The 27,801-nt window shown below is 40.8% G+C and overlaps 1 protein-coding gene and 2 pseudogenes across 1 annotated transcript in view; 1 reads left to right on the top strand and 2 right to left on the bottom strand.

The window, feature by feature from the left end:
• The window catches only part of LOC127444830 (zinc finger protein 827-like), a 362,567-nt gene that overhangs the window by 132,509 nt on the left and 202,257 nt on the right, over positions 1-27,801 (top strand). The gene's annotated exons all lie outside the window — the stretch shown is intronic.
• On the bottom strand, positions 22-21,187 carry LOC127444760 (RNA exonuclease 1 homolog; annotated as a pseudogene).
• LOC127444759 (methylmalonic aciduria type A protein, mitochondrial-like) overlaps positions 23,323-27,801 on the bottom strand; it is a 33,347-nt pseudogene continuing 28,868 nt past the window's right edge.

The following is a 27,801-nucleotide window of genomic DNA, read 5'->3' as shown; positions in this document are numbered from 1 at the left end:
CTGGCACTGCTCCCGGCCATGTCAGCCCACTGTTTCACCAGCCCTCACACTGGCTTTTTTACTGCAGCCATGGCCCTCAAACACCTGTCAAAAGTGTGGAGAGAATCAAGCAGCAGGTAGAAATCCACCAGGAGCCATTTAAATGTCAATTCAGAGCAGTGGCCTCTTCTCTGATTCGTCTCCTTGTCCCTAACTCTGAATCTAAAGCCTGGCCTGGAAGCCCTTCAGGTTAGAAATGACTATTACTGGCATTCAGAATTAGGTCAGCTACTAAGCTGCAATGAAGTACAAGACAAGCTGGTATATTACTTTCTGAAAATGTATAGGCATGAAGCTTACAGATTATACCTTATAAATGTTTCCATGTATAATCTAAATGTTCAGTTTACACCAGCAAATGATTATTCAATTGAAAATCTATTTGTTTGTGTATGTCTATAAGATCGGATCTGTTAAATTATCTGTTCAATAGTCGATATTAACCCTATCCTAACCGTGTCCAAAGTTTGCTTGTATTTGTATTTTTTTTTTTTTACATTTTTTTTTTTGGCAGAGAGCAACACAGATTTCACTTCCATTGTATGTGCCTGTAACTCAGATTTTTTATTTTATTTTATTTTTTATTTTTATTTTTTTAAGAAAAATAGGGACGAGTTGAAATAATTTGTGGTAATCAATATTATGCCACAGATGCTGGTGATTGAGCTTAACTTGTATTAAACCCTGAATATTTCTTTAATTAAAATTAATTTTAAAACTAAGTAAACAATGCATGTTTTAAACAACACAGTTTGGAAAATGCTAAAGCAAATACATTGGCTTTGCTTTGGGATTAATTGAACTCACTTTATACTTAGCAAAGTTAAGCATACTTAAATCTAATTTAAAAAAATTTTTTAAATCTAATTGCCAGTGATCTTTTGTGTGTGTGTGTGTGTGTGTGTGTGTGTGTGTGTATAGAGTCACCTTTAACTTCTAATAATCTGATGAATGCAGTCTTCTTTCACCCTACAAAGCATGAGCTCCATACATGCAGTATCATCCTTGCATGTGTCATGACCCAACACTGTGGCAAATGAGAGATGCTTTTTTTTTTTTTTTTTTTTTGAGTTGTATGTATTTCTTGAAAGTATGTTCAATAGACTTTTTTCCTTTAGTACTGACTTTTTTGCCTCTGAGCGTATGGAAATATGCAAAATGAATACAAAACATACAAAAAATATATATACTATGCATACTACATATACTGTGGTTTGTTAAATAGAGTCCTATAATATCACACAGCATAGCAGCCTCTGATACAGTGAGGTTCGATATTGGTCACTACTCACAAATGTATAATCAGGCCACGAAATGTTGTTAAACCTACCACTATCTTGGATAATTATCCTGAGGTAGTCTGCAGTCAGACTGTTAAATTCTCTTTTGTGTGGCAGACCCAGACGATGGGGAAACACCACAGAGGTGTCAGTCACAGAGCTGTGAATAATCTGAGGATGGCAGAACAACTAAATGACTCATGACCTCAGCTCACTGAAATTCTAATGCAATACTTAAAGGTGAACTCAGTAATTTTTTTTTCTCATTGAAAAAGTTTACTCCTAAAGAAATTAATTGTGATTTTGAAACATATGCATATAATCATAACTCACATGAGATGAAGACACCAGTCATATCAGTAACCTTACAAAAACAGTTTTATTCTACAGGGAGAGGGTCTCCTCATGGGGGCTCCCGTGTTAGGATCACATGACCAGCTAAATACTACTAGCTTAATCTCAGCAACCACCCTGTTATTGGACACTTTCACTTTGGGATTAAATTAGTCATGGCCCACTCTGAATAGTACATTTCTGCATTGGCATTGATAACTGAAAACGTCCTGGTTACTTTCGTAACCTCCGTTCCCTGATGGAGGGAATGAGACATTGTGTCGATGTAGTGACACTAAGGGTCACTCTTGGCAGCCCCAAACACCTCTGCTTTTTTGAAAAAAGGCCAATGAGAATTGGCGAGTGGAATTTGCATGCCACTCCCCCAGACATATGGGTATAAAAGGAGCTGGTATGCAACCACTCATTCAGGTTTTGTGCTGAGGAGCCAAGACCAGGTCCCGGCCATTTCAGCGGGTAGTTCAGCGTTGTGGCAAGAGGGACACAACGTCTCGTTCCTTCCATCAGGGAACGGAGGTTACGAAAGTAACCAGGACATTCCCTATCTGTCACTCACTCGACGTTGTGTCGATGTAGTGACACTAGTGGTCACTATACAAAAACGACACAACTAGCTGAACTGTGTTACGTGAACTGGCGGTGTGTGACGGGCAGACTGCTGTGTGACTTGTAGCCAACGCACCAGGCCATCACGTAACCTCCCCCAATGCTCTTATGAGCGTCGAACGGTCCATCAGGAGCAAGTCGACTGCCCAACTATAGGGACAGGCTAGCCCAGCCGAGGCCTCTTTTCCCTCTCTTTTCTCCCCAAAAAGAGTGGAATTTGTTAACTGACTGGGAGCCATAAGTGTCTGCGTTGGGGGTGTCCCTCCCAAGGGGAAGATACCGCAGAGACCACACCCCGCCCAAAAAGAGGGGGGTATTTTGAGTGAAATACGTCACATGGTCTTACCGAGTCTTGTCAGAAGTATGTCATGTGGAGAGGTCCTATGTTAGGTCCTACCCGAAGGGGGAGGAGTTTATACAGAGCATGGTGACCGGGGCAGAGGGGCCTCTGCCCAAGGAAGACGCAGCTTGCCGACAGGGAAACGATTTTGCGGAAGATATCACATGGGGTCGCCTTCAGGGAACCAGCACAAGTGGAGCTCCTACCTCAGTACAGGGGCTCATTAGCGCACGTACTGGGCCAGTCAGCGAGTTTTTCTGCAAACTCAACTGCCAGAGGGATAAGGAGGAAAGTCATCCAGGGATCACAGTCTGTGAACACGACTGGGAGTCAAGAGCGCACGTCTTCACCTCAAGAGAGGGGAAAGGCGCTATGCGCAAGTGGTACACCTGTCCAGTTGTCCCGGAACTTACCTGCTTGTGCCTGCCAATACACGGGACGAGACCGGCTCAACCCGGGGATTGTAGAACATCACAAAGATGTTGGGTGTTGCCCATCCCGCTGCTCTGCAGATGTCTGCCAAAGAGGCACCACTGGCCAGGGCCCAGGAGGACGCCACACTCCTGGTGGAGTGGGTTAGTAACCCCGCAGGGGGTGGCATGTCCTGAGCCTGATATGCCATCATGATGGCGTCAATGACCCAGTGGGTGATCCTCTGTTTGGAGACAGCACTTCCTTTCCGCTGTCCACCAAAGCAGACAAAGAACTGCTCGGAGCTTCTAAAGCTCTGTGTGCGATCCAAATAGATGTGTAAAGCTCACACCGGACACAGCAATGCCAAGGCTGGGTCTGCCTCCTCCTGGGGCAGCACTTGCAGGTTCACCACCTGATCCCTAAAAGGAGTCGGTGGAACCTTGGGCACATAGCCCGGTCAGGGTCTCAGGATCACGTGAGAGTAACCTGGACCGAATTCCAAGCACGATTTGCTGACAGAGAACGCCTGCAGGTCCCCTACCCTTTTGATGGAAGTGAGCGCAGTCAGGAGGGCAGTCTTCAAAGAGAGTGCCTTAAGCTCAGCTGACTCCAAGGGCTCAAAGGGAACTCCCTGTAGACCCTGAAGGACTACGGAGAGGTCCCACGAGGGGACAAGTCACGGTCTGGAGGGATTCAACCTCCTAGCGCCTCTCAGGAACCTGATGATCAAGTTGTGCTTCCCCAAATACTTACCATCTACTGCATCGTGATGAGCCGAAATAGCGGCTACATACACCTTCAGGGTGGAGGGGGACATCGAGACTGAGTCCAACTCCAAAGATGCTCTGAACTGGGGAGAGCTTGCTCTTTTCCCTGTTGACCCAAAGCCCCAGTCGGCTGAGGTGCCGGAGTACGAGGTCCCTGTGTGCGCACAGCAACTCTCGAGAGTGAGCTAGGATTAGCCAGTCATCGAGATAGTTGAGGATGCGGACACTCACTTCCCTTAGCGGGGCAAGGGCTGCCTCTGCGACCTTCATGAAGACGTGAGGGGACAAGGACAGGCCGAAGGGGAGGACCTTGTAATGGTACGCCTGGCCTTCGAAGGCAAACCGCAGGAAGGGTCTGTGTCGAGGTAAGACCGAGACGTGGCAGAATGTGTCCTTCAGGTCTACCGCCGCAAACCAATCTTGATGCTGGACGCTCATTAGAGTGCGTTTTTGCATCAGCATCTTGGACGGGAGTCTGTGCAAAGCCCGGTTCAGTACTCGCAGTTCCAGAATTGGTCACAACCCACCGCCTTTCTTCGGTACAATGAAGTAAGGGCTGTAGAACCCTTTCTTCATCTTGGCTGGAGGGACAGGCTCTATCACGCCCTTGCACAGAAGGGTAGCGATTTCCACACTCAAGGTAGCGGCATTCTCGCCCTTCACCGAGGTGAAGTGGATGCCGCTGAACCTGGGCAGGCGCCTGGCGAACTGAATCGCGTAGCCGAGTTGGATGGTCTGGGTCAGCCATCACAACGGGTTGGAAAGCGCGAGCCATGCGCCCAAACTCCAGGCGAGGGGGACCAAGGGAGTGATCACGTTGGACGTACCGGCGAGTGGGGCCTCGCGGCGGGGTGGAGCTCGAGGTGCTGAGTCCAGGGACATCAAAGCACTTACCTGGCTCCTGCCGCCCACCATAAGATTGGCCGAGGAGAGGGGAGGAGGAATCTCGTCCCCATAGTCCACTGGAACCAATCCCATGTGGGCGTGTTTGTGCCACAGATGGGTGCACAGGGGCGGGGGGTCCGCCGCTGGAGCGCCATACCTGCCAAAATGGGATGGTGGACGGTGGTCATGACGACGGCTGTGTGCACCAGATATGTGACCCAGGAGACGAGGGAACCATTCTTTTGTCAGGCTTTTGGGTGCCGCAGCCTCCTGGGCATGCGGTTGGTGTACTTTTGTCAGGATTGGTGTACTTGCAGGAGAGCCATGGTGTGCAGGGCGGAGGCGGCTTGTCCAGCGGCACCGCAGGCCACAGTCGTCAGGGATGACGTAAACCTACAGGCCCTGGATGGGAGCTGCACCATAAGTGCACTGCGAGCACCTTATCCACCTGAGGGATCATCGAATACCCCCTGGCCACTTCACCATTGAGGGTAGTGAAAGCGGGGGAGCTGAAAGACCAGGACCAGGCAGTAAAAGGTGCCTCCCACGATCTTGTCAGCTCCTCATGCACTTCCGGGAAGAAAGGAATGGGGGTGAGGCGTGGCCGTGGGCAGTGCCCCGAGCCCAGGAACCAATCATCAAGCCGCGAGGGTTCAGGGGAGAGTGGAGAGTTCCACTCTAGCCCGACGCTTGCGGCAGCCCGGGAAAGCATGTCCATCATTTCCGCATCGGCGTGAGACTGGGCGACCGTTCCCGAAGGAGGAAGCCCAGCCGAAGCCTCTGCGTCAGACTGGACGAGCCCGCTCTCCAATGCTGCGCTCGATAACTCATCGTCTTCCCGAGCTCCAAACGAGAAGCCGAACTCGCGCTGAGATGAGCCGGCGGTCTCGTGCGAGAGCCCGATCAGGGCAAGCGAGCGTGTTGGGGAATGGGAGGTCCATGGGGGGATACCCGGCGGAGGTTGTCCATTGATGTCCCCAAATTGCCCCCAGTGCTAACCGACACGCCTCAAACCCGTAGGTAGAAGGACCGGTGCGGGAAGCCGATGGGGTGGCTTGCTTTCTTATGAAGTCCTAGACACCATATATACAATTTCTGAGTGCATCATTAAGTTTCTTAACATAAGAGCTTTGAATGAAAGCCGCAAACATAACTTTGAAAGCCAGTGTCAGGTTTGTAATGTTCACGATGAAAGATTACATTGTAATTCAAGAAACACAAAGCACAAATTTTGAGAGCATGCTTTTACAACTCACTTTGAGAGCAGCTAATCATTTTCCAGGCCATGGCCAATCAGAATTGTGTCTGCAATAATAAAGCTCAGTAGCACTGCTTGAACATCACACAAACATGAGCTGGTCCCTTTCACATCATCCTCACTGATGCCGGAGAACCTGAGCAGGAAGAATAATGCATGTTTAATAACATTTTCATCAAGTTCTGTTCTAGTTAAACTGAATAAAAATGTAATGAACTTCAACTTCCCACCTGGTATTATAGTCAATGACATAATTTTCAGGTTTGACAAAGGTGTTAAAGATGACTTGCAAACTGCTGTTGAATACAGTCACCCTTGCTAGATCCGGACCTTGATTTGTGTAGCATTGGCAAATCATAGGTCATCAATTTAAATCAATATAATTTTTTTAAAGAATAAGTCATGCATGTCACTTCAAAATTTTACATAAAGCGCACAACAGAAGAGATAGTTTTCTCAACCAATTATGATTATTAATACTTATTTCCTACTTCCTTATTCCTAGAAGAGACAAGGCAGATATTAAAGGATAAACCTTATCGTTTGGGTGTCAACCTCCTGGACATGTTTTGCACACTGGGGATTGAGGAAGAGTGCTTACAAAGCCCTGAAGGTTTACCTCATCATGGACATTGAGCTGTAAACATGTACATCTTAGAAAATGCAAAAATCTCTACTTAAAATCAATGAAAAAGAATAACTAGGTTAAATGTTTTTAAATTTTGTCAAGCACTACAATTTCAATATCAAGTGAGCAGAGATAATCCAGGTGAAAAACCTAAGCATGGATATGAGTATAATTTCAATACAAAGCCCAATACATTGAACACTTGGCATCCAGGTGACCCAACTGTATCGTGTTTCGACACCTCCTGGCACTAAAAGAGAAGACATACAGCATTAATAAGACAGTGATAGAAATACCAGTACTGCAGCAACTAAGACAACTTACCAAAACCAAAGTTGCATATACATATATTACACATACCTGTGTAAAATATACACTGATGAGCCAAACATTATGACCACCTGCCTAATATGCTGTTGGTCCTCCACGTGCTGCCTAAACAGCACAGACCTGCCGAGGCATAAACTCTACAAGACCCCTGAAGGTGTCCTGTGGTATCTAGCACCAAGACATCAGCAGCAGATCGTTCAAATCCTGTAAGTTGCGAGGTGGATCCCACAAATGCGGATTGAGATCTGGGGAATTCGGAGGCCAGGGCAACACCTTGAACTCTTCATCAGGTTCCTCAAACCATTCCGAACAATGTGTGCAGGGTGTATTATCCTGTTGAAAGAGGCCACTGCCATCAGGGAATACTTGGGTGTACCTGGTCTGCAATGATGTTTAGATAGGTGGCACATGTCAAATTGACGTCCACATGAATGGCCGGACCCAGGGTTTCTCAGGAGAACATTGCCCAGAGCATCACACTCCATCCATCGGCTTGTCGTCTTCCCACAGTGCATCCTGGTGCCATCACTTCCATATATAAACGGCACATACGTCCATGTGATGCAAAAGAAAATGGCACTCATCGGACCAGGCGACCATCTTCCACTTCTCCAAGGTTCAGTTCTGATGCTCGCGTGCCAATTGAAGGCGCTTTCGATGGTGGACAGGGGTCATCATGGCATCTGACCAATCTGCGGCTACGCAGCCCCATACGCAGCATGATGTGATGCACTGTCTGTTGTGGCACATTCCTCCCTTAACCATCATTAAAATTTTCTGTGACTTGGGCCACAGTAGACCTTATGTCGGTTCGAACCAGACGGGATAGCCTTCATTGTCCTCGTGCATCGATGACCCAGTCATCTGGCCATAAAAATTTGGACCTTGTCAAAGTCGCTCAGGTCTTTACTCCTGCCCATCTCTTCTGCATTCTACACGTAGGCTACGAGAACTGATTTTTCACTTGCCATCTAATCTACCCAGACCTTGACATGTGGCCTTGTTAGGATATGAGCAACATAATTCTCTTCACCTGTGAGTGGTCATAATGTTTTGGCTCATCAGTGTATATTTTACACATTATGGTCTCATTTGATAAAGCACCAATTTCAGAGATACACTGAGCCATTCTTACCTTGATTTTCGATGACTTTACCATAATATAGTTGCACTCCTCCCTGCGGGCATGCTATCCACTTTTATCAAAAGAGAATGTTGCTCCACATCGACAACAGATCCTCTTTAAAGCTGTTACCATTGTATTCCTTTTGTCATTTAAAAGACAGCTTTAGCTATTATGAATCAAATATTGTTTTTCACTAAAACTATTTTTAACAGCAAAACAAAATCCTAAAGAAACTGGGAAGTGAAATTCTGAGTGAACTTCATACTGGATGGCATCTCCATACTGGATGGCAAAGTCAGCTTTATCCTGATGTTTATGAGGGTAGTTGTTCACTCTCAAAATGTCCTCAGAACTTGCTCCTTCAAAGGTTCATAAAGTGACCAATCCCCTGCATCAGTAATACAAGATAATTGTTTTCATTAAAGACTCATTCAAAATGACAAATACATAATGTACAATGACCAATGTGTGTGAAAAAAAAATAAATCAAATTCAACATGCATTGGGCCTCATTCATGAAAAATTGTGCAAATCTTAGTGTTTCTTATTGTCGCATAAGATTGAAAAAATTTAAGAATGGTTTCATGAATGATGTACACAGAAATTCATTCTGCTTGCGTTTCATGAATGAGGCCTGCTGTTAGTGTTGCTTGCCAGGTTGAGCATCACTATAACTACTGTTCATACTAAATCAAATCATGCAGCTTGTTGAGGGGATGTGTGCTGTTACTTTTCTATGAGATCAGACTAATGATTTTCACCCGGCAGACCATAAAATCCCTAAAAAAAATTCCATTGAAAGAGGGACCTGAGCCATATCGTTATAGAATGAGACAGGTCAATGGTATTCTTATGAATGGTACAAGTCAAACCACTGAATGTGGTGGCTGTGTTCTGGTTCCTATCACAGTGGCTCTATAAATGGAAATCCCATCTTTAATTTAAAAGATCCAATCTTTGTGATAAGACATTATCTCACAGTTTACTCGAGAACTTGTATTCACATTAGTTGGAAAATAGCGGGAGATTTTTTTTTCACATGATCTGAAGAAGCGCTATTTATGATCCCATTATTGTCAGATGATATTACTACTGATTTGAAATATATTATTTGATTGTAATGTTGACCAACTGTTTAAGAATTACCTCTTTCCCTATTCAAGTAGATAGGAGGTGTACTTGTATCTCGCTTGTATCCATAGAAAATAGCTGCCCGGAGGTGTTACATGGTTGGCGAGTGACCTGGCTTGCCTTAAAGTGACTTTGGCCAGCAAGTAACTACCCAGAATACCCTAGCAGATAGAACCTTATAATACTAAGGTCACAAAATGTAGAAATCTGCTTTTACACAAAAAGTACACCATGAAAACTGAATATTGCCTTCTGTGCATTTTATTAAAGTGCATCTTTAAAACAAATAGATTTTATAGGTAACACTTTAGTCTGACCCTGAAATGAGAGCCTGTGCTTACCTGGTCCCTGAAGTGCTTGAGTATTTAGTGGTACATTGCCTCTAGACACATTGTGATCTCTCTCACTGGAAGCTGTAAATACAAATAAGCAGGGTGACCCAATGAATGTACACTGCTGTAAACAAAAGTGGTTGCAGCAATGAACAAAATCACATCATGCATAAACATAAAATACATAGCTTTGGCAGGCAAGACACTTTGGTTTTTAAGCCTCTTGAGCGCATTAACAGATATGCTTAGATACTTGAGCTTATTGATACTGCGGTCATAAACACATTTTTCTTCTGCCACAGCCTAGAGCATTTAAATTGATGTGTTAAAAAACACACATTATAAAAAAATAATCAGGGCATGCAATCAAAAATGCAAATAAATTTCAGATCTTAGGACATACCTTCTCAAATGCATCTTGTGCCAACAGAGATGTTTTCAGGAACTCCTCCACAAAGAGGTTCACATAACACTGACGAACATTACGTGGAACCTTTGGCCCATCCTCATGATGGATTTTCGCGTCTCGATTGATTCCCACTGCCTATACAAAGCACAAAGTTGGCGAATACATTTTGTTCTGAAAAAGGAATAGGTCTTCCAAAAATGAAAATTCTGTGATTAGGGCAAATAAACAATGTCCCTCCAAACATGTATGACTTTCTTTCATGGAACACAAAAGGTGAATTTGTAAATAGTCTTCACAGGGTTAATTTGCCAACACTTAAGTGAATACTGACTCTGGTCTGTAAAAACTTGAAAAGCTTATGACATGTAAACCAATAAGGTTTAATGTTACTGACGTAGCCACTGTATTTGATTTACTTTATTGATAAAATTCTATGATTTGAGAGAGAGTAAAAACGTAAACTTCGTTCAGTTCATCACACTAAGTGATCGCTTCAGAGGACTTGGAATATTATGCATGATAGATTACTTTTACTGTGGATTCATGTTTTTAATTTTTGTTCTTTTTTGAGCTTGATAGAGAGAGTCATGACTCACTTACGTTATGGCGAATAAACCCTGTAAATGTTTGTGTTCCACAGAAGAAAGTAATACAAGTTTGGAATGACGTTAGGGAGAGTTAAAGGGATAGTTCACCCAAAAATGAAAATTCTCTCATCATTTACTCAACCTCATGCCATCCCTTGTATGTATGACTTTTTCTGCTGAACACATCTGAAGAAAAATATCTCAGGTCAGTAGGTCTTTAAAATGCAAATAGATTGTGATCAGAACTTTGAAGCTCAAAAAAAAAAGAAGAAAAAAAAAGACATTTGGCATAAAAGTCATCCATGTGGTTAAATGTTTTCTAAAGTGACAATACATTTTGGTATAGAAAAGATAAAATATTTAAGTACTTTTTAACTATAAATCATTACTTCAGGTCAGCAACAGTATGAGCATTCACATCACGAGAGGGCTGACTTCACAGAGTCGTAATCTCACGTTCTTCTCTCAGTTGAGATATCCAGGGTAAGCACACAAACGAACCATTGTGAAAAACAAACAGATACAAATAAAGATCTAAATCAAAACCAAAGCTTCCGTACAGCGTTCCTCCAATTCGGTTGTAAACAGCATTGCTCTTCAGGGTGTTTCGCACATGAGTAAGTTCACACGTGAACATGTGCATACTGGTGCTGAATAGTTTATAGTTAAAAAGTACTTAAATATTTTTTGCACCAAAAGCGATTGTATCGCTTTAGAAGACATTAATTTAACCATTGGAGACATATGGATGACATTTATACTGACTGTCTGTGATTTTTGGAGCTTCAAATGTCTGATGACCATCCACTTGCATTTTAAGGACCTACTGAGCTATTTTTCTTCAAATGTGTTCTGGTTAAGAAAGAAAGTTATACACTACTTGGATGGAATGAGGGTGAGTAAATGAGAGAATTTTCATTTTTGGATTAACTAACTCTTTAATAATGATACGATTATCATTTTTGGAAAAAACTATTATTTTTAACACACCAAAAATCCCCTAAAAAAACTCCATATTACAAATGGAAGATCAAACTATAAAAGACACCTGAAATAATGTATGGCCTTTAAATGAAGCCATACATGGTGTAAGAGGAGGGTCACAGTTGGAAGAAAAACAGCTAGACTAGGGGAGTAAAAGTTAACCTCAGCAGGTGTGTAGTTGGGTGGTTGTGGAGGATGTAAAGTTTGTGTAAGTTGTATAGGTGGAGAAGGCTAAGGTTATTGTTGGACAGACGTGGTGGATTGGAATCCGTGTCAGAGGTAAAGCACAATTTCCCTCAGGTACGATGAAGTGCAGGTTTGTCCCCAGCTGTAGTGTAGCACTAACTGGCATGACACCAACACAGTCTGAAAAAAAAAAAAAAAAAAAAAAAAAAATATATATATATATATATATATATATATATATATATATATATATATATATATTTAGATATAGCACTTGGATGAATGACACTGGGTGTATACACTTTCTTTGGAGCACTGCTTATAACTTGGGAATTGCACCCTTTCATTGCTGCAGTTAAAATGGCTGCTTTCCTTTGACATGATAAAGTTCTGGAGGGAATGGTCAACTGGGAGCATCCTTCTCGATGAGGCACAATAATCTGTGCTTTGTTTTTGCTGGCCTGCTGTTGATGAAAAAAAGATTGCTAAAGTCAGAAATGTCCACAATTTTCTTTTTTGGGTCAACTATTCCTTGAGGACTCTCTATTAAATAGTCACTTTCATATTAGAACACAAAGAACATGAAACTCATACCTCAACCTTTGCCACATGTGCAACCCTTTTCTTTAACACAGGAGTTGGTTTGGACTTCATTTCAGTTCCTGGGCTCTCTAACACTTCCTAAAAGTAAAAGGCAGAAGACATATATATAGCCCCTCGAAATCACTATGCAAAACAAGCCCCCCTCTACAGAGAATAGTCTTTAAACTCAGAAAGAAAGATGTGTACGGTTAAAATAACCACTGTATACCTATAAGGGTTATATAGTTTTTCCCTCTTCTCCTACACCAAAAAGGTCTACATATACAATAGGATATTGAATATTGTTGCATTTACTTACAGGTGGAACACATTGGACCACAAGAGCTTCATTTTGGTTGGCTTCCATAAAGATTCTGTAGCACTCCTCCATTGGGTCCGTTCAGAGAGATCTAGATCGGCGTACTTGAGCTCCTCCTCAGAACTAGAGTCAAATGTGATTGGTTCATCATTAGCTCCTTCCATCATTGCAGATGCAATGGTCTGTGAAGGAACAGTTGCTTCGCAGGAAACAAAAGATGCATCTGATGAAGATACTTTTTGCACATACTCAATAGTTGCTCTTTGTTTGAGCTGACAAGCCAATGGCACAGATAGAACAGTTCCCTTGCCAATCCCTGAAATATTAGCAGGTATGCTTTGAAAAAGTGGTTCTACAGGACTTTTTTGAACAGTTGACCAATATGTCTCAGCCAGTCTTTCAGGGTGTGGACCACATCTATGCAGCTTATCCTTGGGCAAAGATGATGTAAAAAACTGAGATGAGACCACAGGGAATATGGCTGAAGTGAAGAGCCTTGCACTTGAGAGATGTTGTTAGAAACTAAAGTTTCTGACTTCTGAGCACAACTTTAGATGCAGTCAATTTGTGGTTCTACCCCAAAAGAAGCATTTTGGACAAGATCTGCTGAAGACTCTGAGGAAATATCTCCATCCCCTTGGACAGAAATAACAGGGAGTAGCTTAACATCTTGAATGCATGTGATCCTCTCACTCTCACTTCTCAGATTGTTTAGACATGTGGAAATGTCATCCAGGACATTCTCAATGTTCTGTGCTTTTTCCTCTCTTTGCATAACAAAAGTTTCATATTTGTAGAAATATTTAGTTTAGCAACAGGGTTTTCTGTGGAATCCTCCAGAAAAGCTTTGGTACGAATCTCAGCTGGGACATTACTAATAAGGCATAATTTGAGGGAGTCAAGTTGTTCTTTGTTTATAGTTCCAAAATGCTTTGAAAGGTTATGTTCATCTTCTAACGATGACACATCAATGACCCGTTCCCCCTCCAAGGACTCTTGTTCCTGTGTGATTGTCACAGGTTTTACTGTGGTACTTTCTTTCTCCTGGTCCGCAGCATGTATAATTTCCAAACTTTGGGACCCATCAGAAGACAACTTTTCCTTTTGCTGCCTGTTTTTTTTTTTTTTTTTTTTTTTTAAAGAAGAGAATTATCAATTGAAAGATTCCCCCCAGGTGAATGCAGTGGTTGAATTATTGTAGTCTTTTCTGTTTAGCCCTACATTTTCCATGATTTTTCTCAGAAGGTGGGATGTCAATGATCAAGATCCCCTCATCGTCAGAGTCGTCAAAATGAGAGGACAGAGGCTGAACATTTTGTCCTGTTCGATTATTCTTGAAGCCATGTTCAATATATACTTTATCTGTTGACTTAAGCTTACATTCTACTAAGCTGCCAGACAGCAAATCTGCAGAGAACTTGGAACACGGGTCATATTCCAAATCAGTCTTGGGTCTGCCGTGAAGTCTCAAGAGATTTCCATTCTGGTCTTTAGTCTGACTGTCAGTAGTTCTCAAATATTTTTCAGAGGAAACATCTGCACCCTCTGTACATACAAGTGAGTGCGATGACTGATATTTAGACAGTTTTTTTTGTTCTTTCTCCACCTCATTCCTCACTGCCTCTATTTCTTTGTTGATCCTCTCAAATTCCTCCAGACAAGCATTTACAAGTAAAGTGAGAAAACCACTTCAATGAGGGGTAAAATTTAGAGAAAACAAGCTAATTAAGTTAAGTGACAGCTTAATAAAATGCACAACTGTGAATAAATTGAGGTCATGTTATGCTGCCCTAAAACCCTAAAATAAGTCTGGCAGCACGTAATTTCAAGTAACATGAATCCTGACATCTTACCTGTCTCAAAGTTGTCTTTGTCCTGGTTGTACATGCAAGGTCACTTACATCGTCCCCATTGAAAGGGGCAATCTATTTCAGCAAAGAGAGCTGTGGAAGGAAACATAAGTGCTGGCCGTGCACAACACAATAAGTTATTCAGTGCAATGTTAATTGTATATCAGTATAAAGCATTATTTCTGTATCTCTTGCAATATTTAGAGGTTCAGCATTTATAATACGGCAGGATTTGACTTTTTTTTTTCTTGAATTCCTCTGAGAACATGGAAAGGGGGACATATTCTATGTGAGGAAAAGGTAAGTCACTTTCAGGGTCTCTAAATCAAAGTATTTGTCGAAACTGATGACTGGCTATGTCAGGCTGGCAGTGTGCGTGCGTTAATGAATTTATCGCCAGACGTGACTGATTTGTGGTCTGAATTGCAGTGGCAACGTGAACAGCTCCTCAGTCCAGTTATCCCAGCGAATGTATTTGTAATTCATTTATTTATTGCACCCTTTGGGGGCAGCTACAAGTGTATTGATATTACTCAGACGTTTGTTTTGCACTCCTTAACCCAGGTATTAAATTAATTCGAACTGCTTAACCACGCTCAAACATTGTTGTGGAGATAAATTCAGTCATGTGTGTTCTAACTATTTTTAGTTTTTGTCAACTTAGTACTTTTTAAGACATTTTACATTAAAGTTTGATAGTCCCCCATTGTCTTACATTGATAGAAGCAGCAGCATTCAAAATGTAACGGAGAGCGATGACGTCATTGTGATAGATAGTATTCAATTATAAGAATTTTATTCTTAAAGGAATATTCAGAGTTCAACAGTTACGCTCAGTCAACAGCATTTGTGGCAGAGTCTACCACAAAATAAACCCTCCCTTTATCAAAAAAAAAAAAAAAAGAAGCAAACTTTGAACTTTGATTACAGTGAGGCACTTGGAATGGGGCCAATATTTGGTGGGTTTAAAGGCAGAAATGTGACCCTTATAATTTTATTAAGCACTACCATTAATTCTTGTGTTAAAAAAAATCAATTGAGCTGTTTAAATCAAAGTTTTGAAGGTTGTTTCAGGATTTTAGGGGTTATGGCTTTATGTCGTAATGTCAAAAAAGATATACAATTGGATATACTGTAACTTCACAAAGAAAAGGTTAGTAAACAATTGTATCACACTAAAACAATTTTAACATGCATATTGTTTTATAGACCTTCACACTCCGGGTTTTGGAATGCAGAAGTGAACGATTGCAGGGTAAACTTTGACAACGGTGAATGGGAGACCTCAGCAAATTTTACTTTCAGTGAAAAAGTCCACTATTACATTTGAATGACTTTCTAGAAGAAAAAAATTAAATAAAAATAGAGAGCGGTGGATTAAGATACCAAAGATGATGCCAAATTTACTGTCACTCAGCAGCTGTAATTGAAACCCCCTTGGAGCTGTGGTAATTAATTTTTTTAAACTATTTCCAGGGTAATATACCACAAATCATTATGTTATAAACTTACACTCAATATTTAAAAAAATTATCATATAAAAAAGTTTGCTAGATTTACACCGCTAAATAAGGCGCAGAAATATAGGCGTCATCATAGTCTGTGAAAAAGGTCTATTCTTGTGGCTGTAATTTTGAAATTTTAATTTGTAATTTTTGTGGAATTTTAATGTTTACAGTTTGGCCCTGGACACATTCACCATTTCCATTTTTTTATGTATTTAAAAAAAAAAAAAAGGTGGGTTCGAAATAAATTTTTGTGGTAATCAACATTATACCATGGTCTGTTTGAATAGTTGATTCTGATTGGTTGGAATGCATGTGTTAAAACTGTTTAATGCAAAGGTAGTTCCAGTAAGTTTTAATCACTATTCTATATTATTGCGCCCATTCTGCTGTCCTCCGTAATGAGATATTGCAAGAGTTTTATGCCTTTGTTCAAACAACATACAGACTCAAATATAGTTTCAGAGCTTGGATTAACCATCACATCACAAAACAACATAATCAAGTCATGCAGTGCTGTCTTTAAACCAACTGTGAAGTGCTACAGGAAACATGGAAGGCAACAGTGTTCAACCCTGTATTACTTACCTAAAGCACTTGTAAGAACAGTATGATTTGACATTCAGCTGTTTTGCACGGAGGGGGAGAGAAGGTAACCGAGACCCATAAAAAGCGTCTTTCACTGTCCAGCAAGACGATTTATATTGTAATACGAAAAACATAATCTAAAATAGCTGCCCTGCTCAACATGTGCCACTAGAACTAACCACTAGAGGGCACTCCACGATCACACATCGCTGAAGAGCTGAATGGATGGAGACTGTTTCATAACAGGCAGCTTTTTACTGTTTTGTAATTGTAATGCTACATCGCAATTTCATTCTTAATCAATCCTGCAGCCTTAATGGATACCATGTAGATGTCTCAGAGGTCAAAGTCTTCAGGTTTGGAGAGTTTTGGATGATTTTCTCCTCATCATGTACAGTAAGTGCTACTTTTACAACTGTCACATCAGCAACACCATTTTTTCCATCATTAATGTGAAAATGACAAAGAATAGGAATTAAATATTACATGTTCTGAGGAGTGCCAACCCTTCAACATTATGTGGCTATTATTATTTCTGGATTGAGTATTTAAATTCACAGTTTTTAAAGAATGTTTGGTCTCCAAAACTCTGTAATCACACTACTTTATCTCTGTGTCTGATTTAGAATGGGCAGAACTGTAGACCTAACTACCCATAGATAAAGTTAACCATTATTGTTAGTCAAAATTTGCACTGTACAAATCAGTGACAACTATAAATAATCAATGCTGGCAAGTGACCATGGTATATGCGGGATAATCCACGGCTAGGTGTGCTTTAAACGATTTGAAATGCACATCACGGCAGGTGGTCCTTCGCCTCCACGTCGTGCATTAAAATCGTTTAACGCACACCTAGCCATGGATTATCCCTTACTTACAGTCACAAATGCTGTTGATTGAGCTTAATTAGTATTGAACCCGGATATTTCTTTTAGTGTTCATTAATCCGGCCTCTGCGATATCAAATTCACTGGCAGTTATAATTCAAATGCAATTTAATATCAATAAGCAACAACAAAAGAGAAAAATGCTTAAAAAGAAAAAGAAATTAAAAACAAGTATTTAAAAATAGCAAAAAATATTCCAAGTTTACTCTTTTTAAAATCAAGGTTTGTATTGCGAACATCATAGGAAAATTCCTTGTGCTTGCCTTTAAGCAAAACTCACTGTCATGATGCCAGGGTGTTGCTATGTGGTTGCTAGTATGTTCTGGGCTACACACTCTCACGTGAAATCATAAGGATTCATATGACTTTTCTAAATTTGGCTAATTCGTATGATATCGTACAACTGCACTTGTATGAATTCGTACGACTTTCACAACAGCCAATGACGTCGCTGGACATTGTTTCCATCTAATAAGCGACAATTACTTGCTTCTGTCACACACAACAGCTGGGTTGGTTCTGGGTGATTGGTAGGTAGTTGCTTATTGGCCCAAGTCAAAAGAGCCCATCCTCAAATCTCTATGATATTGTCATCCCTAGATATAGCTTGGGGATTTAGTTTATTTTTATTTTTTGTACAGTTTTTCATCTACCTGGCAAAAATTGTAAGTCCAAATGCTCTGAAAAGTAATAGCACACCTCTTCTCAACAAGCCACGTAACTTTAGATATCTCTCTTGTTGATAGCACAACGTGGCCCTATGGGATAAGATACATGCCAAAGTTTTAATATGAGCATTATAGTGATGCTTGCCTTATAGGATAGAAAATTCAGGGAGTAAATGCAGTTCCTTGTGGCAATGTGTAGTGTAAGTGTGCCAGCCTGACCCCTGTAAAATTACTGAGGATTGCCTCTTCTGCTGGTCACAATATATTATAGTATGTAAGTGGAGGAGTTTATGAGTGAAAAAGTGGGAGGAGGGTAAAGGTGTGTGCTTCTTTACCACTAGCTATATATCTAAATAAAAAAAACTTTCAAGGGAAGGATAGCGAGGAGGAAGGAGAAGGATGGCACGATGCTCTTAATGTCTTTTTTTTTTTTTTTTTTTTTTTTTTAACTCAAGTCTGAAGCCCGTTGGCCTCTTTGACAGGGAAGCTGCCACGTTTCTGTCTTTTGTTTAAATTTTACATTTCTGTAAATCTGAGATGCTATTACAGTGTGCTCTAGAGGGACTGTTGGTCTCACAGATAGCCAGCAGCAGAATTTACTTTGGCTGGCAAGTGAGCAATTAGACCCCGGATTATAAAGGATTGAGTTTAGAGGCCTGAGGAGAGTGTGCCTGCCATCTCAAGGCACTCTATTACCATCAAGAACACAAGCCATGCTGAGTTAGAGCTTGAGGGTTGGCAGAAAAAAAAGCTATGCAGAACTAGCTGGGAAAATGCTTGTCTTTGGAGAGGGTGATTTTGACATCAACATTGTGGAGGCGATAGTACAACCAGTGGGACCATGGCTTGATCAAATCCTGATTTTGGGTCAGAGGCCAGACAGAATTCATTAACTGAACATTGCCTTTCACCAATGAGTTATTCAAAGGAATTCATTTCTATCCAATAACTCATTCAGTAGTTGCTAAGAATAATTATTAATTCACATTTATCACCATAGGTCAATCAAGTTCCCCTCCTCTCATTTCTGAAATCCAATTATTTTCCTCAGCTCTGCATTTTTAGGATCAGTTCTGAGAGGCAGTGAATGGGTGGACACATACACACACAATAAAACAATATTTGTAATAAGTTTCCTTAACTTTGCTGACCCCCTTACAGGCATGTCAATCTTTGCACAAGGTAAACTGTAAATACAACACTTAATCTGCCAAAATACTCAGCATCTTAAAGAAAGATACTCTCATAGTCTCATTAGTTTGTCACTCAAAAGATCATTTTGCAGTTCAAGTCTAGCCCTGAAACCGAGCTTGCAGCCCTGAAGGAAATGCCTAACACACTTCTCAGTCACCAGAGAGGCGGCGAGGCAGCCAGCCGCGTGCAAGTGTCGTTGTAAGGGAGGAAAATAGCACAAACGCAGCAGGGAGAGATTGTGACCAGTGAAACCAGAAAGAACTGTCATTATAGGTGGGCGAAGGTTACTTTTCTATTAAATGGGGCCCAAATAGAGGCCTGTTATTCACTTTTTTATTTGAATGCTAACATTATCTCAGCATGTCTGGCTGTGAATGTCTTCACAACTGATTCCACAAAAAATGTGACTGATTTAGTTGACTACTAATGTAAGCCATGCAAATATAGCTACAACCTCCTAAGAGACATTGGGTCCTGTGTTTATACAAAACCATTCCCTCTAAATGTTAAACATATGTATGTGAAGCACTGTTTAGGCTGCAAGCATCTAAAATGATAGCATGTACTAAAGAATGTTTTCTCCAGACAAACCACAGTTTTGGACTGCGGCTAGAGTCCAGACACTCTGATCTAACATATCTCTGCTTTCAGAGAAAGGCCAAGAGCAACTATTTGTGATTGATGGAGAGGGCGGTCCTCAGATCTTTGTAGTTCATCAGTATTCATAAAGCATTCCAGTCTGAGTCATAAGACATAATGACTAGAAAGCATGTGCACAGGAGGCAGAACGTGTCTGTACGCAAAGACACACAGCTTGCAGGACACTAATGATGAGATGAGGTTGTATAAACTCAGGATTTATTGAAAGAGAACAATGTTAGGTTACAACATGGCAGTGTTCGACATAGCGCATTCTCAAAGAATTTGTAAATGTTGGTTGCAGTAGAACATCAGGACAGGATTCAGGTTGGAATCGCAGTCACAGATTGAGAGTCTGTAAAGGGGCAAAATGATGACACTTTTGCGGGCTGAGGCAAACAGCAGTGGTATGCAGTGAGGGGCTTATTTACATAATGGACTAAGATTTCTCCAGACCTACGGGTCTGTCTAGTGTCAGTCTGAGAGAACATCAACTTCTGAAAAAATACCACTGTATGAGCAATTACATAATACTAGAAAGATTACAAACTGACTGGTGGAACATGTTTTAAAAAATGAATGTGGCCAGCTCTGGATGGTTTGTCTGGAAGAAAATGACTTCAGAGACTAATTACAGGTGCATGTCAGTACATTGTGATGATTGTCATTGTCATGTTTATCTTTTTTTTTTTCTCAGGTAAACATTTAATGCTTTGACCAAACACAAAATTCTGTACATTATTTTGGACTTTTTAAAATATATATTAACGGGTGTTTCTTTAAGGCGTTCGCACACCGGATGAGAAGCGCCACACCACGTCGCGGCTAGGACTCGGCACAGGTATCAAACACAGGACACGTTGATTCGCAGTGCCGGTCCTAGCCTTTTGGGGGCCCCAAGCAAAAATTTGTATGGGGGCCCCCATTATTAAGTTTGTAACACTATTTACTGTATAATGTCTTTGACAGTGTGGGGGCCTCCTGGCAGATCGGGGGCCCTAAGCAACTTGCTTAGTTTGCCTGTAGGGAGGACAGACACTGTCGATTCGGTTCAGGTACACACAGAAGTTAACAAGGTTTTTCCCTTCTTCAAGAATGAACAACACTAAGAGTAAATAGTCTGTCCTTTGATAATGATTTGGGTTGAATTTAATGGAAAATATGCGAGTTGCACTCCATGGCTCGGCAGAAATTTGAGCATCCTCCGGAGTTGTGCTGGGTGCCGCCAACAGACGGCGAGTGGCGGCGTGTGTACCTTCTTTGAAAACAGTTGTTTCGAATTTTAGAACACGCCATGTCGTCAGCCAGATGCGTCTGGTGTGCGACCCCCTTTAGTCAACATCACAGGGATCAACTTTTATTAAAACATAACGCTTTGGGGGCCTGGGTAGTTCAGCGAGTATTGACGCTGACTACCACAACCGGAGTCGCGAGTTTGAATCCAGGGTGCGCTGAGTGACTCCAGCCAGTTCTCCTAAGCAACCAAATTGGCCCGGTTGCTAGGGAGGGTAGAGTCACATGGGGTAACCTCCTCGTGGTTGTGATTAAGTGGTTCTGGCTCTCAATGGGGTGCGTGGTAAGTTGTGCGTGGATCGCAGAGAGTAGCATGAGTCTCCACATGCTGAGAGTCTCCACGGTGTCATGCACAGCAAGCCACGTGATAAGATGTGCGGATTGACGGTCTCAGAAGCGGAGGCAACTGAGACTTGTCCTCTGCCATCCGGATTGAGGTGAGTCACCGCATCACCACGAGGACCTAGTAAGTAGTGGGAATTGGGCATTCCAGAAAATGGAATAAAAAAATAAATAAAAATAAAAATAAAATTTTTTTGAATGTCTCATTTAAATTGAATTTAAAACTTCTTAACATGCCTTCATAATTTATTTTTGGCTCTTTTCAAATGTCTTTAATGTACAGATTTTACTGCTATAACCTTGTCCCAGACCCAGACTTTCAACATTAAACTAATCATAAACCATCTCAATATGTATTGTGTGAAAAAGATTTGAATAAATATTTCCAAAATTATGACTGTCCCAAAGTTGTGGAATCATTTCCATCACACCAAACAATTCTGCCCCTAATAATTTTTTTTCTTCTTCAAAAATTAGTGTACTTGTTTACCAAGTAATGTCTGAAGAAAAGGAAAATTCAAGGTAAGTAACTTGATGGGCATAATTACCAGTTAAGCTGTAATTTTGCCATATTATGCAAAAAGTGTGAAAATATTATTTAATTGTATTTAGGATACATAAAATGTAAGCTATGAAATGAGCCTGCCATTTAATTTTATAAACGTTAAAAATGTCATTTCTGCCACAGAATTCTATTAAACACAATGGAATTTGAGATGCGGTGGAAATGACAATGTGGTGGGAATTTTCATGACTTTTAGAAAAAATGAAATATCACCTGTGATGCATGGACATTGTAAGTAGACAAATAAAAATAAATATTGAGAGTGTAAAATTTTTTTTTAACAAGGCTTTACTTTCTAGAAGTCTGCAGTCCAAAAAGTGCCAAATTTTGAAGAAAATAAAGGTAAAAGTTAATTTACAGTAAATCCTTTATTTCTCAATTACCTGATTATTAAAATAATCTTATTTTAGAAATTATATATACATTTACAGGCAGAATTTGTGCAGCTGGTTGTGTGGTTAACTTGCATTTTACAAGGTGTGATATTTAATCAAATCAAAATCAAATCAAATCACTTTTATTGTCACACAACCATATGCACAAGTGCAACAGTGGGTGAAAGTCTTGGGTGCAGTTCCGAGCAACATAGCAGTCATGACAGTGATGAGGCATATACCAATTTACAATAAACATCAGATTTACACAACACAATTTACATATCTAATATACACATAATTACACAACACAATAATAATATACAATGTACAGTATACAGTATACAATACACACAATATAGAATACACATACACATAATATAGAATATACATACAATAAGAATAGTATATAAAGTGTATATAAAATATACAGTAGGTTGTATTGTACTGTATTGACATTAAGGCTGTCGGTTGCTAGTCAGTTGCCAGTGTGTTGTTAAGAGAATGTAATTTATGACAGTCCAGTGTGAGAGTAATAAAGTGCAGTGCTGATGTATATTGATCGTGAGAGATCAAGAGTTCAAAAGTCTGATTGCTTGGGGGAAGAAGCTGTCATGGAGTCGGCTGGTGCGGATCCTTATGCTGCGATACCGCCTGCCTGATGGTAGCAGTGAGAGCAGTTCAGAGATTTAGTTTTTTTAATACAGTTTCACTCACTTAGCAAAATAATATAACAGCAATATGCAACAGTTATCTCACCTATAATGACTATCAAATGTCATTGAAGCTTTTAAAATCCAAGCTGAGAAGACTCAATCTTCTAAATATTTTTAAGCCCTCCATAGAACAACCTTCCTTCACAGAGTGGTGGTGAAGGCTTTAAGGAGGAGGTCAGCAGCAAGCCCAGGTGAAATATCTCCACTCCAGCTCTGGGAGCTCAAAACACACAGCTGGATGCTCCTGGAAGTGTCGTACAGCGTTCTCCTGGATTGGATTCCACAATCACACCTTCTGCTGATTTTGCCATCTGGATTTGAGCTCCCCACTGCTCAGCATCACATCCCGGAACTGTAGCATGGTAACCCACAGCTCAGTCACACCCTGCCCTGTCTGAGAAGATACACGAACCACCTAACCAGACACAGGCATGAGAGGGAGGGTCAAAAAGAGAGAAAGTGTAATATGAAATGTGTTGAAGCAGATATGGATTAGAAGCAGGGAAGAAGGAAGAGGAGTACAATGTGGAACTATAGGTTTCGACAACATTATAAAAGGGATAGTTCACCCAAAACTTAAAATTCTGTCATCATTTACTCACCCTTGTGTTGTTCCAAACTAGTACGGCCTTTTTTTTTTTTTTTTTTTTCATGTAACACAAAAGGAGATGTTAGGCAGTATGTTACCGGTCATGAATCATTATTCACTTTCATTGCAAATTTTTTTCCATACAATGAAAGTGAATGGTGACTGAGGCTGTCATTCTGAGTAACATATCCTCTTGTGTTCCACAGAAGAAAGTCATATGGGTTTGGAACAACATAAGGGTGACTAAATGACAGAATTTTCTGTAAACTCTCTCTTTAACATATCATTTCCTTCTTATTTTAATGATAGGTAATGGATAGTGTTAGGGTCGGGGTGAGGGATAGGGCTAAGACACGTCCTAGTTTGCAAAATTACTGTGACCCTTTAGACTACCCTATAGGCAAGATAGGAATTACAAAAGCAGAGGGATAAATGAACTCAGAATGGAAGTGGGCAGTTACTTTACATTTGAGCTGCCTGAAATGTAAAGGCTGAATGGTTTGCCAACACACATCACTCCATCCTCAGTTTCAGTAAAAGACCTACACACTAGAAAGTCTTTAGGGAGAGGAAAAAATCAATATGACCATTGCATCCTTTAGTCAAAAGGATGGAGTTTAGAAACCATGCTGCTGTGGGGAGACAAAGGCTTTGGCGGCTCTCATCCATGTGGGTGGCCTCTAATCAGCAAAATGCATGAGGCAGCATTTGGACATTCAAAGGGCTGCCTATGTTGGCTCTGTGCCCTGCGGGCAGAAGTAATACTGGAGGTAATGGCACAAAAAGGGAAGATTTGACAGAGCAGAGTATGAAATTTTGCAATGACTTCACTGACTATTCCACAGGACAGGACACATCCTTTGCAGTGAGACTGAAGTTATATAAAATGTTTTTAACTTAGAAGCAATTCTTAGAGAAAGATAGAAGGAAAAAGTGTTACAAAAGGATTACCATTAAAATATGTTATGAAATATGGCTTTAAATATTTACAGGGCTATTTAATAGTGTTAAAAAAAATGCTATGATGTAAAATGAATCAGACATATTTGATTTTGCATTATTTCTAGTAAGGGTAGACAGATATATCGGTTTTACAGATTAACTGGTGCCAATAATTGCTTTTTGGAACTATCAGTTTTCGGCAACAATCTACACCAATAACTGTTTTTTCCCTCTGTGTTCCTCTGTGGCAGGAGTTGGAGGATTCTACAGTATAACAGCAGCCTCTAGAGGTGAAACAAAAACAATCACTGACACCTTGTCGGGATTTGCTTTATCTAAATCTTCAAGCATTGACCATATTCATCCATATTTTCTGTCCTCACAAGCATATTTTGTTATTTTGATTAGATAATCAAGAGGGCATGCAGAGAAAAATGTAACTATATGGAAACATGCCCTGTCATCACATACATCTTCAACCTCATATCTTATGAATACAAATGTACCTTATTCCTCATTAAAACTCATCAGGTGAGATATCACCTGATTTGGTTTAATGAGTATATACACTGACGGGCCAAACATTATGACCAACTGCCTAATATGCTGTTGGTCCTCTGCGTGCCGCCAAAACAGCACCGACCTGCCGAGGCATGGACTCTACAAGACCTCTGAAGTTGTCCTGAGGTATCTAGACCCAAGACGTTAGCAGCAGATCCTTCAAGTCCTGTAAGTTGCGAGGTGGAGCCACCGTGGATCGGACTTGTTGGTCCAGCACATCCCACAGATGCTCAATCAGATTTGGAGGCCAGGGCAACACCTTGAATTCTTCATCATTTTCCTCAAACCATTCCAGAACAATGTGTGCTGTGTGGCAGGGTGCATTATCCTGCTGAAAGAGGCTTCTGCCATCAGGGAATATCATTGCCATGAAGGAGGGGTGTCAATGTTTAGGTAGGTGGCACATGTCAGATTAACGTCCACATGAATGACTGGACCCAGGGTTTCCCAGCAGAATTTTGCCCAGAGCATCACACTCCCTCCACCAGCTTGTCGTCTTCCCACAGTGCATCCTGGTGCCATCACTTCCCCAGGAAAACAGCACACACGTACACGGCCGTCCATGTGATGTAAAAGAAAACGGGACTCGTCGGACCAGACAACCTTCTTCCACTGCTCCAAGGTCCAGTTCCGAAGCTCGCATGCCCATTGTAGGCGCTTTCGACGATGGACGGGTCATCATGGGCACTCTGACCGTTCTGCAGCTACGCAGCCCCATATGCAGCATGATGTGATGCACTGTGTGTTGTGACACATTTCTTCCATAACCATAATTAAAAGTTTCTGTGACTTGTGCCACAGAAGACATTCTGTTGATTCGGACCAGACAGGATAGCCTTCATTGCCCTCGTGCATCGCTTAACACCCTGTAGCAAGTTTGTGGTTTGTCTCTCCTCAGACCACTGATGGTAGGTACTCACCACTGCTGACAGGGAGAACCCTACAAGCCTTGCCATTTCAGAGATCGTCTGTCCATAATAATTTGACCCTTGTCAATGTCGCTCAGGTCTTTACTCCTGCCCATTTTTCCTGCATCCAACACGTTGACTACGAGAACTGATTGTTCACTTACCATCTAATCTACCTAGACCTTGATATGTGCCTTTGGTAGGAGATGATCAGCGTTATTCACTTCACCTGTGAGAGGTCATAATGTTTTGGCTCATCATTGTATATTTTTAAAACATTCTATAAAACTGATTTTAAAAATCATCCGTTTAATCTGTTATCAGCCTTTTCCACCACCTTTGTTATCGGTATCTGCAAAATCCACTATCGGCCGACCTTTAATTTCCAGGTTATTCATACATTTTTTTTTTTTAAATTTCATTTGTTACATGTTGTGACATCTGTGATATTGTTAACAGCCAGATTTCCTTGTTTGTATTGAATCACACAAGCTATTTAGGACATTTTCAGATTATGCTGGGATAACATGGATCATGTTTTGCACAAACTACTGGTGTCCATCCCAGCTCAAGTGCACTCTTTCAAAGCAAAAGGGGAAATACCAAATATTAAGAAATTCCAAAATTCCTGTTAATTCAACTTCTCATTCCATTTGTTATGGGAAAAAACCAAAACAAACAGAATACTACAAACAGAACTATAAATAAAAATGCAAAAAGAAGCATTTTCACAATTGGAAATTTCAAAAGTGGAAATCCAGAACAATATTGTGTGTGATTTTTTTTCATGGATGAAGAGTTTTTCAAACACACCTTTGGTTTCCAGATCTTGGACTTCTTTCGAAGTAACTTCAGGGCACTTGTATATTCTGCCTGAATCCTCTGAGCTGGAACAACCAAATCACCATCTGATTTTGTAACTACCATCAAGTCTGCCATCTCAATAATGCCTCTTTTGATTCCCTTTATGAAAATACAATTTAATCCACTCATCAACACAGTGTACAAAAACAAACAGACATCTTCTATTTTTATTTCATTGGTTTTCATTAAAGCAAGCTGTTTTAAGGAATAGTGTATATTTATAAAAAGATGATATAAAATTGTATATACATTTATTTAACATTCCCACAAAGAATGTAAATAGTTTAGTGTCAAAAGATAACCTAAAGCTTCAGATGTTATTCTATGGCAATAGGGACTGTTTACCTGTAGTTCATCGCCCCCTGCTGGTGGGATCAGCAGCACAAACATATCCACCATGTCAGTCACTGCAAACTCAGACTGACCAACACCTGTGCAGAGACATCAAAACTCAGGTGACACTGCAGAGTTACTTAGGATGCACAGATAAATTTCCCCCGAACATGTAATTGGAGCACAATCTTACAGTAAAAATGAAAAGAGTAGAGTTTATTACTCCTGTTTTAAGCTGAGCATTTCAAAATTGACAATACAATTTTACAATACAATACAAAAGCCTCAGCTCACATCCACACTAATCTGTGTTCATTTAAAAACTCTGGTTTTCATTTTCCCAACATCACCGTTTTTCCAAAGTATGCGGTAACAGAGAGTGTATCTGAAACCCTCCCTTTCCGGTGGTGGAAAATGCCGGGC

The sequence above is a fragment of the Myxocyprinus asiaticus genome, chromosome 8 (genome assembly GCF_019703515.2).
Source record: "Myxocyprinus asiaticus isolate MX2 ecotype Aquarium Trade chromosome 8, UBuf_Myxa_2, whole genome shotgun sequence".
Classification (NCBI taxonomy): domain Eukaryota; kingdom Metazoa; phylum Chordata; class Actinopteri; order Cypriniformes; family Catostomidae; genus Myxocyprinus; species Myxocyprinus asiaticus.
This window is presented reverse-complemented; position numbering and strand designations above follow the sequence as displayed.